Below are 11,914 nucleotides of genomic sequence, written 5' to 3'. Positions count from 1 at the left end.
GAGGTGATTTGAGGTTTCTTCGGCACCGGAATGATGGAGGCAGTCTTAAAGCACGCTGGCACTGTGGCTTGGCCCAGCGAGGTGTTAAAAATGTCTGTGATGACCCCAGCCAGCTGACTTGCACATTCCCTGAACACACGCCCAGGAATGTTGTCGGGGCCAGGGGCCTTACGGGGGTTGACTCTCCTCAGGGTCTTCAACACATCGGCGGAGTCAAGGCAGAGTACCTCCTCTTCCTGATGGGGGACAGTTTTAACTGCTGGAGTGCCGTTTAGTGCCTCGAACCTCCCAAAGAAGTTATTTAGACCATTTAGAAAGTCAGCATCAACTTCACCCACCGGGGGGGGAGGGTGAGTTGTAGTCTGTAATCGCCCGTATGCCTTGCCACATACTCCTGGTGTTGTTGGCGTCGTGGAAACGATCCTGAATTTTTCGACTGTGGTCTCGCTTCGCTACCCTGATGGCACGGTTCAAGTTGGCTCTCGCTGTCCTCAGTGTCTCCTTGTCGCCAGACTTGAAGGCAGAGTTCCGCGCTCGTAGCGTTTGACGTACCTCCTCAGTCATCCAGGGTCGTTGGTTGCCCCGGGTGATGATATTCTTAGTGGTGCTGACGTCCTCGGTGCATTTGTTGACGTAGGCTGACACAGTCATGGCACACGCAAGTCAAATCTACATCGGGGAAACTGGGAGGGAGGGAGGGAGGGAGGGCGGGAGGGAGGCAAGCAGGGAGGCAGGCAGGCAGGGAGGCAGGCAGGGAGGCAGGCAGGGAAGCAGGCAGGGAGGAAGGCAGTGTCTGTCTGTTGAGGTTTTCACCTTGTTCTTCTCCTGCTGAAGTTCTAACTGGACGTCCATCAGTTTGGCTCTCAGCTCGTCATTGGCGGCCTGAAAGGCGTCCGTTCGCTCCGCCTTGACCCGCCCTGCCGGAGCTCGTTTGGACATCTATTACTCGAGTCTCGCCCGGTCGTCAGTCAGAGATCACAACATTTGTACCTGGAGAGCACAAACGCAGCGCTGTTTTCCACTGGCTTCGGACTCAACTTCAATCGGTACCGTAACGTACAACATCATAAACATAGATCTAGCTTGACTTATTCATTGAATAAATGCATTTGGTTCTTCAAAACTGCATCACGCAACATAGCGTGACCGAGACGGCCGTTATCCACCTGCGTGAAGTTATTTGGTGAAATGAATGAGATGTTTAAGACACCATCGTTCTGTCTCTATGTAGATGAAGGGAAATAATCGATTGCTGAAGGTCCAAAGGTGTTGTGATAAACAAATAAACATATTAGTGACATATTTGTGATAAACATATTAGGCAGGATAATCACATATGTTAACTTGACTGCCCACACTGTATTTATTTATGGTTATTTGTTAAATCGAGTACTGTTAGACATGAAACAGGAAGTGTTTAACATAAATGGACGACGAAAGGGGTACTCACCATTGTAGCTCCTGCTGGTCAATGATACGAGCCTCTTCTTGCAGTGGAAAACATACAGCCAACAAACACCGTGGAACCTAAAGGAAGGAAATTAAACATTAACATTTAGCCTCAACCAACATTCACAGATACAACGCAACGCAAACTACACAAACATAAATCTTTTAAAACACAATGAGTTGTACTTACCGTGTACGCTCTAGACGGTCCACTTGCAAGCAGAAAATAAAGATATTTCTGTTGATAATCGTCGTGTTTGTATCCGTTGTCTCGCTCAAGGCCATTGCGCCCACAGATTTGAATTTTGGCCAGAGTTCAGCCTATTGACGTCATTTCCGCGGTGTAATACCCGCATATCTGAAACGGCAAAGTTAAGAGTAGAGTTAAATAAAGTTTTTAATCAACGCAATAATTTACAAACGTTGACCAGTCGAAATAATCGTCGAAATTTGGCGTCTGTGGCTGGAAGCAGACGCCGAGTTCGACGTTCCTCCCAAATGCCACACTGCCTCGCTTTTCAGGCCAACAAAAAAACATATTTTTCAAAACAATGAGTTGTAATTACCTTGTACGCTCTAGACGGTCAAGTTGCAAGCTGAAAACAAAAATATTTGTCTTGTTAGTCGTCGTGTTACTAACCGCTGTGTCTTGTTTGCCAGCATTGCCGCTTTCCTACTTCCTGTTGCAAGCCACGCCCACGGATTATAATTTTGCCATGAGTTCCGCCTATTGACGTCATGTCCGCGTCGCATGACTGCGACGTAATATTATCTAAAACTGTTTGTGCGGCATGGTGTTGTTCTGTGCGGTATTGCGTTATTCTGTGCGGCGTCGTGTTGTTCTGTGCGGCGTCGTGTTGTTCAGTGCGGCATGTTGTTGTTCAGAGCGGCATGTTGTTGTTCAGTGCGGCATGTTGTTGTTCAGTGCGGCATGGTGTTGTTCAGTGCGGCATGGTGTTGTTAAGTGCGGCATGGTGTTGTTCAGTGCGGCATGGTGTTGTTCAGTGCGGCATGGTGTTGTTCAGTGCGGGATGGTGTTGTTCAGTGCGGCATGGTGTTGTTCAGTGCGGCATGGTGTTGTTCAGTGCGGCATGGTGTTGTTCAGTGCGGCGTAATATTGTTCAGTGCGGCGTAATGTTGTTCAGTGGGGCATGGTGTTGTTCAGTGCGGCATGGTGTTGTTCAGTGCGACATGATGTTGTTCAGTGCGGCATAATGTTGTTCAGTGCGGCATAATGTTGTTCAGTGCGGCATAATGTTGTTCAGTGCGGCATGGTGTTGTTCAGTGCGGCATGGTGTTGTTCAGTGCGGCATGGTGTTGTTCAGTGCGGCATGGTGTTGTTCAGTGCGGCATGGTGTTGTTCAGTGCGGCATGGTGTTGTTCAGTGCGGCATGGTGTTGTTCAGTGCGGCATGGTGTTGTTCAGTGCGGCATGGTGTTGTTCAGTGCGACATGATGTTGTTCAGTGCGGCATAATGTTGTTCAGTGCGGCATAATGTTGTTCAGTGCGGCATGGTGTTGTTTAGTGCGGGATGGTGTTGTTCAGTGCGGCATGGTGTTGTTCAGTGCGGCATGGTGTTGTTCAGTGCGGCATGGTGTTGTTCAGTGCGGCATGGTGTTGTTCAGTGCGGCATGGTGTTGTTCAGTGCGGCATGGTGTTGTTCAGTGCGGCATAATGTTGTTCAGTGCGGTATATTGTTGTTCAGTGGGGCATAATGTTGTTCAGTGCGGCATGGTGTTGTTCAGTGCGGGATGGTGTTGTTCAGTGCGGGATGGTGTTGTTCAGTGCGGCATGGTGTTGTTCAGTGCGGCATGGTGTTGTTCAGTGCGGCATGGTGTTGTTCAGTGCGGCATGGTGTTGTTCAGTGCGGCATGGTGTTGTTCAGTGCGGCATGGTGTTGTTCAGTGCGGCATGGTGTTGTTCAGTGCGGCATGGTGTAGTTCAGTGCGGCATGGTGTTGTTCAGTGCGGCATGGTGTAGTTCAGTGCGGCATGGTGTTGTTCAGTGCGGGATGGTGTTGTTCAGTGCGGCATGGTGTTGTTCAGTGCGGCATGGTGTTGTTCAGTGCGACATGATGTTGTTCAGTGCGGCATAATGTTGTTCAGTGCGGCATAATGTTGTTCAGTGCGGCATAATGTTGTTCAGTGCGGCATGGTGTTGTTTAGTGCGGCATGGTGTTGTTCAGTGCGGCATGGTGTTGTTCAGTGCGGCATGGTGTTGTTCAGTGCGGCATGGTGTTGTTCAGTGCGGCATGGTGTTGTTCAGTGCGGCATGGTGTTGTTCAGTGCGGCGTCGTGTTGTTCAGTGCGGCGTCGTGTTGTTCAGTGCAGCATGGTGTTGTTCAGTGCGGAATGGTGTTGTTCAGTGCGGCATGGTGTTGTTCAGTGCGGCATGGTGTTGTTCAGTGCGGCATGGTGTTGTTCAGTGCGGCGTAATGTTGTTCAGTGGGGCATGGTGTTGTTCAGTGCGGCATGGTGTTGTTCAGTGCGGCATGGTGTTGTTCAGTGCGGCATGGTGTTGTTCAGTGCGGCATGGTGCTGTTCAGTGCGGCATGGTGCTGTTCAGTGCGGCATGGTGCTGTTCAGTGCGGCATGGTGTTGTTCAGTGCGGCATGGTGTTGTTCAGTGCGGCATGGTGTTGTTCAGTGCGGCATGGTGTTGTTCAGTGCGGCATGGTGTTGTTCAGTGCGGCATGGTGTTGTTCAGTGCGGCATGGTGTTGTTCAGTGCGGCATGGTGTTGTTCAGTGCGGCATAATGTTGTTCAGTGCGGCATAATGTTGTTCAGTGCGGCATAATGTTGTTCAGTGCGGCATAATGTTGTTCAGTGCGGCATAATGTTGTTCAGTGCGGCATAATGTTGTTCAGTGCGGCATAATGTTGTTCAGTGCGGGATGGTGTTGTTCAGTGCGGCATGGTGTTGTTCAGTGCGGCATGGTGTTGTTCAGTGCGGCATGGTGTTGTTCAGTGCGGCATGGTGTTGTTCAGTGCGGCATGGTGTTGTTCAGTGCGGCATGGTGTTGTTCAGTGCGGCATGGTGTTGTTCAGTGCGGGATGGTGTTGTTCAGTGCGGGATGGTGTTGTTCAGTGCGGGATGGTGTTGTTCAGTGCGGGATGGTGTTCAGTGCGGCATAATGTTGTTCAGTGCGGCATAATGTTGTTCAGTGCGGCATGGTGTTGTTCAGTGCGGCATAATGTTGTTCAGTGCGGCATAATGTTGTTCAGTGCGGTATAATGTTGTTCAGTGCTGCATGGTGTTGTTCAGTGCGGCATGGTGTTGTTCAGTGCGGCATGGTGTTGTTCAGTGCGGCATGGTGTTGTTCAGTGCGGCATGGTGTTGTTCAGTGCGGCATGGTGTAGTTCAGTGCGGCATGGTGTTGTTCAGTGCGGGATGGTGTTGTTCAGTGCGGCATGGTGTAGTTCAGTGCGGCATGGTGTTGTTCAGTGCGACATGATGTTGTTCAGTGCGGCATAATGTTGTTCAGTGCGGCATAATGTTGTTCAGTGCGGCATAATGTTGTTCAGTGCGGCATGGTGTTGTTTAGTGCGGGATGGTGTTGTTCAGTGCGGCATGGTGTTGTTCAGTGCGGCATGGTGTTGTTCAGTGCGGCATGGTGTTGTTCAGTGCGGCATGGTGTTGTTCAGTGCGGCATGGTGTTGTTCAGTGCGGGATGGTGTTGTTCAGTGCGGCATGGTGTTCAGTGCGGCATAATGTTGTTCAGTGCGGCATAATGTTGTTCAGTGCGGCATGGTGTTGTTCAGTGCGGCATAATGTTGTTCAGTGCGGCATAATGTTGTTCAGTGCGGCATAATGTTGTTCAGTGCGGTATATTGTTGTTCAGTGGGGCATAATGTTGTTCAGTGCGGCATGGTGTAGTTCAGTGCGGCATGGTGTAGTTCAGTGCGGCATGGTGTTGTTCAGTGCGGAATGGTGTTGTTCAGTGCGGGATGGTGTTGTTCAGTGCGGGATGGTGTTGTTCAGTGCGGGATGGTGTTGTTCAGTGCGGGATGGTGTTGTTCAGTTTGGCATGGTGTTGTTCAGTGCGGCATGGTGTTGTTCAGTGCGGCATGGTGTTGTTCAGTGCGGAATGGTGTTGTTCAGTGCGGGATGGTGTTGTTCAGTGCGGGATGGTGTTGTTCAGTGCGGGATGGTGTTGTTCAGTGCGGCATGGTGTTGTTCAGTGCGGCATGGTGTTGTTCGGCATGGTGTTGTTCAGTGCGGCATGGATTTGTTCAGTGCGGCATGGTGTTGTTCAGTGCGGGATGGTGTTCAGTGCGGGATGGTGTTGTTCAGTGCGGGATGGTGTTGTTCAGTGCGGCATGGTGTTGTTCAGTGCGGCATGGTGTTGTTCAGTGCGGCATAATGTTGTTCAGTGCGGCATAGTGTTGTTCAGTGCGGCATGGTGTTGTTCAGTGCGGCATGGTGTTGTTCAGTGCGGCATGGTGTTGTTCAGTGCGGCATGGTGTTGTTCAGTGCGGCATGGTGTTGTTCAGTGCGGCATGGTGTTGTTCAGTGCGGCATGGTGTTGTTCAGTGCGGCATGGTGTTGTTCAGTGCGGCATGGTGTTGTTCAGTGCGGCGTCGTGTTGTTCAGTGCAGCATGGTGTTGTTCAGTGCGGAATGGTGTTGTTCAGTGCGGCATGGTGTTGTTCAGTGCGGCATGGTGTTAAGTGCGGCATGGTGTTGTTCAGTGCGGCGTAATGTTGTTCAGTGCGGCGTAATGTTGTTCAGTGCGGCATGGTGTTGTTCAGTGCGGCATGGTGTTGTTCAGTGCGGCATGGTGTTGTTCAGTGCAGCATGGTGCTGTTCAGTGCGGCATGGTGCTGTTCAGTGCGGCATGGTGTTGTTCAGTGCGGCATGGTGTTGTTCAGTGCGGCATGGTGTTGTTCAGTGCGGCATGGTGTTGTTCAGTGCGGCATGGTGTTGTTCAGTGCGGCATGGTGTTGTTCAGTGCGGCATGGTGTTGTTCAGTGCGGCATGGTGTTTTTCAGTGCGGCATAATGTTGTTCAGTGCGGCATAATGTTGTTCAGTGCGGCATAATGTTGTTCAGTGCGGCATAATGTTGTTCAGTGCGGCATAATGTTGTTCAGTGCGGCATAATGTTGTTCAGTGCGGCATAATGTTGTTCAGTGCGGGATGGTGTTGTTCAGTGCGGCATGGTGTTGTTCAGTGCGGCATGGTGTTGTTCAGTGCGGCATGGTGTTGTTCAGTGCGGCATGGTGTTGTTCAGTGCGGCTTGGTGTTGTTCAGTGCGGCATGGTGTTGTTCAGTGCGGGATGGTGTTGTTCAGTGCGGGATGGTGTTGTTCAGTGCGGGATGGTGTTGTTCAGTGCGGCATGGTGTTCAGTGCGGCATAATGTTGTTCAGTGCGGCATGGTGTTGTTCAGTGCGGCATGGTGTTGTTCAGTGCGGCATAATGTTGTTCAGTGCGGCATAATGTTGTTCAGTGCGGCACCTAGCACCTAGAAGGTAAATAAATAGGAAGGAAGGACTCACCGGTGACGTCGTCGCCCACGTCCAAGCGTTGTACTTTGTATTTTCATCCTTCTGACAGTGGAAAACATATAGCCAACAAACACCGTGGAACCTAAACGAATGAAAGAAAACTATCATTTGGCCACAACCAACATTCACAGATACAACACAATGTGACGTGCGGTGTTGAGGTTAAAGGTTGAGTGAAGGGCCCTCGTTTTAAACTACTTTTTTGAAAAGGAGTGGGAACAAGTAAGACGTATTTAATTTATTTATTGGGAAGTAGTAAGACTTATTAAATTTATTTAATCTACTTTTCTTCCCAGGCAAAATTTGACGTGCTGCAATTCCAAATTTCCAAAGTGAATGAAGGAATGAAATCCTTTAAATTATGATTTTGTATAAATACTAGGCATAAACACAAAATCTACGGCACAAAATGGGCAGACTTTACTTGTTTGAAAAGGACTGGTTACAAGACAGACTTTTTTAATTTATTTAATGGGAAGAAGACTTATTTAGTTTAATTGATCTATTTTTGTTCCCTGGCAAAATTCGATTTGCTGCAATTCCAAATTTCCAAAGTGAATGAAGGAATGAAGTCGTTTAAATTATGATTTTGTATAAATACTAGGCATAGACACAAAATCTACGGCACAAAACGGGCAGACTTTACTTGTTTGAAGAGGACTGGTTGCAAGACAGACTTTTCTGATTTATTTAATGGGAAGAAGACTTATTTAGTTTATTTAATCTCTTTTTGTTGCCTGGCAAAATTGGATTTGCTGAAATTGTATTTTGCCAAATCTTGACTTGAGACCTGATAGGAAGTATTAAACGCTCAGTTAAATCGATACAAGTTGGTAATAAGAGCGAGTAATGTTGGTTGAAGCGATGAATGAAGGTTAAAAGCAATTTAAATTATGACTTTGTATAAATACTAGATATTAACAGAACATCTACTGCGCAAAATGGGCAGAGTTTACTTGTTTGAGAAGGAGTGGCTTATTTAAGTCTAAGATTTATTTAATCTGTTTGTTCCCAGGCAAAATTGGATGTGATGCAATTCCAAATTTCACCACATGATGGTGCCAAATTTTGACTTCATAGGACATATTCAACACTTAACTATTATGTTCAAGGTAATCAGATTTGTTTATTATTCTAATGGCCTTTTCAAAACTATTCTGGATTACTACTTTGGATCTATTCTACATTACTTGGCAACAACATACTCTGTAACAGATTAGGCAGTATAATCACATATGTTAACTTGAGAGTGCCCACACTCAATCTACTTATCGTGATGTGTTAAATCAATTACTGTTAGACATTATTATTCTGATAATCTACCAAATCTTTGAATTGAAGAATTTGTGATTTAATTAATAGCTTGTTGTTATGTTCAGGGTAATCAGACTTGTATATAATTCTAATGGCCTTCTTTTGAAAACTATTCTGAATTACAACTTTGGATCTTATATTACTTTGCAACAATATACTCGGTGACAGATTAGGCAGTATAATCACATATGTTAACTTCAGTGCCCACACTGTATTTATTTATGGTTATTTGTTAAATCAAGTACTGTTAGACATGAAATAGGAAGTGTTTAACATAAATGTTATGGCTACTCACCGTTGTAGCTCGCTCCTGGTCAATGATACGAGCCTCTTCTTGCAGTGGAAAACTTGCAGCCAACAAACACCGTGGAACCTAAAGGAATGAAATTAAACATTAACATTTCGCCTGGACCAATATTCACACGTACAACGCAACGCGGCTACACTTCTGCTAGCGCCTCAGCTACACGTTGCTATTACAAACGTAAATCTCTTTAAACACAATGAGTGTTACTTACCGTGTACGCTGTAGACGGTCCAGTTGCAAGCAGAAAATAAAGATATTTCTGTTGATATTCGTCGTTGCTCAGTGGCTCACGGCCATCGCGCCAACAGATTTGAATTTTGGTGGAAGTTCAGCCAATTACGTCATATCCGCGGCACATGACTGCGACGTAATACCCGCTTATCTGAAACGGCAGTTAAAAGTAGAGTTACATCAAGTTTTCTTTTTTAATCAACGCAATCATTTACAACCGTTGACCAGAAAGAATCGTCGAAATTCGACGTTCCCCCCAAACGCCACACTCACTCGCTTTTCAGGGCAACAAAAGTACTTCTTTTTAAAAACGATGAGTTGTACTTACCGTGTACGCTCTGGACGGTCCAGTTGCAAGCAGAAAATAAAAATATTTCTCTCGTTAGTCGTATGTTACCATCCGCTGTGTCTTTGTCAACATCGCCATTTTCCTACTTCCTGTTGCGAGCCACGCCCACGGATTTAAATTCTGGCGGAAGAGCCCGCCCATTGGCGTCGTTTTCGCGTATAGCAAATCCGATTGGTTGGGAAGGGGGCGCGGTTATGCGGCCGAGGGGTCCTGTGATCGGTGGGATGTAAAGTAGGCGTCGACGTCACGTCCGCGTCACGTGACCACGACGTGGCAGACGTCATATAGCAACCGCTGTTTTGTTTAGTAGACTTACAGTTGTTATGCATTGACATAATGGCGCACACTCCAAATAGATTTAAATAAATTAAATAATTCTTCTGCCCACTCCCTTTTAAACAAGTTAACTCTCCCCGCGGATTTGAATTCCGGCGGAAGTTCTTACAGTTGTTATGCGTTGACATAATGGCGCACTGGTTAGCATGTCCACCTCTTAAGCATGATGTTGCGGGTTCGACGCCTGATCAATGTTAGCATGGAGTGAGCTGAAGTGCATGGCGCTGAAGATTTGAATCTTTGAAATGCGCTGAGGTCTGACGTATCAGGCAGAATGGTTTGCCATCACGTTCAACAAAAAATAGAAACTTTCCCACTCTGATAAAAACGTCCTGTGTTCATCTACATATTTTCGTTTTGCTGTGCATCTTTTCCCTGCCATTTCGAGAGCCCAATTGACACTAATAGTTTACTGGAATGTGTTTGCCCATCCTACTTTGTGGAATTTCACCACATGCGCTTTTGACGAAAATACTAAATTGAACTCAAGTGAAGCCAACACGCACAACCCCCCCCCCCCCACACACACACACACACACACCTACACACACACACACAAATGTTGATATGAACATAAAAGAGCCGCATGCGGTTCGGGAGTTGCGGCTTGGCCAAACCTGTACTATACAACTTTATTTGTGTAAAATTTTCACAACAGCTGTCACACAAACAAAGCGGGAAAAACCGAAGACGTGCGTGTTCCGCCCACGCTGGATTTATTTGCACCTTTGAAAAGACACCGTATTGCCGCAGATGTGGCAAAGAGTACTTTTGGGCATCTGAGACGGAAGGATGTCCAAAGCATCACGTCACCTGCTCTGGTAGGAATGGTGGTGGGACGTTGAGGTCAACCGCTTTGGGGTTGGCTGAATCTTTGGTCGCAGGATGCCACACACTTGAAGACAGAAGCAGAAAAGCAGAGCTAAATGCAAAATGTACTCACCGGTGACTCCAATTTTTTCCCCCCCTGAAGAAATGGATGGACGGGTGGCCCCGGCTGGCCGGTGGGACTCTTGTTATTCTGACCCTTTTTAGTGCGCGTTTGGGGCAACAACCGTTTTTTGTGGCGCTCTCTTCTGGTTCAAGAGTGCCCTGCATGTGAATTTGCCTTTCCTGCCTTCTGATTGGATGAGCGCCGGTGTGACGCGGTGCCTCTGTCACCGTGGCGGGGGGTATACGTCGGCATCGGAGCGTCTGCCAACGTCTGAGACCGGCTGGCAGTGTATCGGAGGTGTCGAGTGCGGTGCCGCTGGAGCTCACTCACCAGCTGGTGTTAGGGCCACAGAATGAAGGCCAAGGAGAAGACTAGAAAGAGAAACAGAAACTTCTCCTCCAATTGTTTGATTTGTCTCTTGTGAGCTTCGATGAATTCTTTCAGCTCTTTGTTCCTCTAGGACGGACAAATGGAAAGTAGCCTTCAAAAGCCAGTAAGCGTGCAAGTAAGTGCCGGGCTGGCTTTGGGCCCTTACCTGTTGCGCGCTGTGCAGCAGATCCATTCTCTCTTGGAGGATGCAAGCGTCGCGCTCCCTCAACTCCCACATCAGGGCTCGCTTCCATTGGTCCACGGCGCTCCTAAGCTCTTGTCTCTGATCCGCCGTCAGCACGTCATTCACGCCAGCGTGGCTGGCTTTTTCGCCGTCCGTGGCGGGGCAGTCCCGCTGCGGTAGCGCCTCGTACAACATGGCCTCCAGCTCCATGATCCTCTGGGCCGCAATCCTCGTCCATCAGTAGTCCGGCGGGAGATTTGAGGGCGGCTTACCTTATGAGCCTGGTCCATGGAACGCTTCCTGAAGTCCAACTCTTCATCCAGGTAGCCCTTCTGGTTGCAGAACATATCCTAGCACAGCTCAAGGTCAGAATTGTTGGGGCACATTGCCCCGAGTTCCCCTTGGCTGATGTCGCGTGTCTGTCTACCTTCTCACTTTCAATGTCCAACATCTTCTGTTGAAGTGCTGACTTGGTCACTTTGATGTATTCTAACCACTGAGGAAAGGCTGCTGTCACATAAGCAGAATGCGAGAGCGTGCGTGGACGTGCGCGTTACCTTCTCGGCTAGGGTGGGAAGGGTCCTGGCGTGAATCACGACCACCTGCTCCTCGTTGGTGAGATTCTGCAAGAGCCCAAAGGCACAGCGTCAACAAGGTTCTTTCAGCGCAAAGCCTTCCAAAAGTCACATTTGAGCCGCCGAGTCTCGTGGAGTGCGAACATAAGGAGTTCGACATACACTTACGGCGTTATCGCCCAGGATGTCCAGCTTCTTCATCAGATCACTGATGACGATGTCCTGGGGAAAGGCGCAAGGAGCAATGTAAGGTGTTCTGGGACCTCAGGTTAAGGTTAGGGTTGCGAGGGACGCCTTACGTACGCTCACGCCGTCGGCCTCGCAGTAGATCTGCAAAGGGCTGAGGCCGTCTGGGAAACGGAC

At 48.3% G+C, this 11,914-nt stretch overlaps 1 long non-coding RNA gene across 1 annotated transcript; it reads right to left on the bottom strand.

Annotated features, from left to right (window-relative positions):
- Positions 1-6,954: 6,954 nt before the first annotated feature.
- LOC125990115 (uncharacterized) lies at positions 6,955-8,894 on the bottom strand. The gene is made up of 3 exons (XR_007488815.2): positions 8,785-8,894; positions 8,562-8,639; positions 6,955-7,034 (listed from the first exon to the last, which is right to left on the bottom strand). It is a non-coding gene; the product is annotated as an uncharacterized lncRNA (long non-coding RNA).
- Positions 8,895-11,914: the final 3,020 nt, after the last annotated feature.

The sequence above is a fragment of the Syngnathus scovelli genome, chromosome 20 (assembly GCF_024217435.2).
Source record: "Syngnathus scovelli strain Florida chromosome 20, RoL_Ssco_1.2, whole genome shotgun sequence".
Lineage (NCBI taxonomy): Eukaryota > Metazoa > Chordata > Actinopteri > Syngnathiformes > Syngnathidae > Syngnathus > Syngnathus scovelli.
The sequence above is the reverse complement of the archived record's forward strand: the minus strand, read 5'-3'. Positions and strand labels throughout refer to the sequence as shown.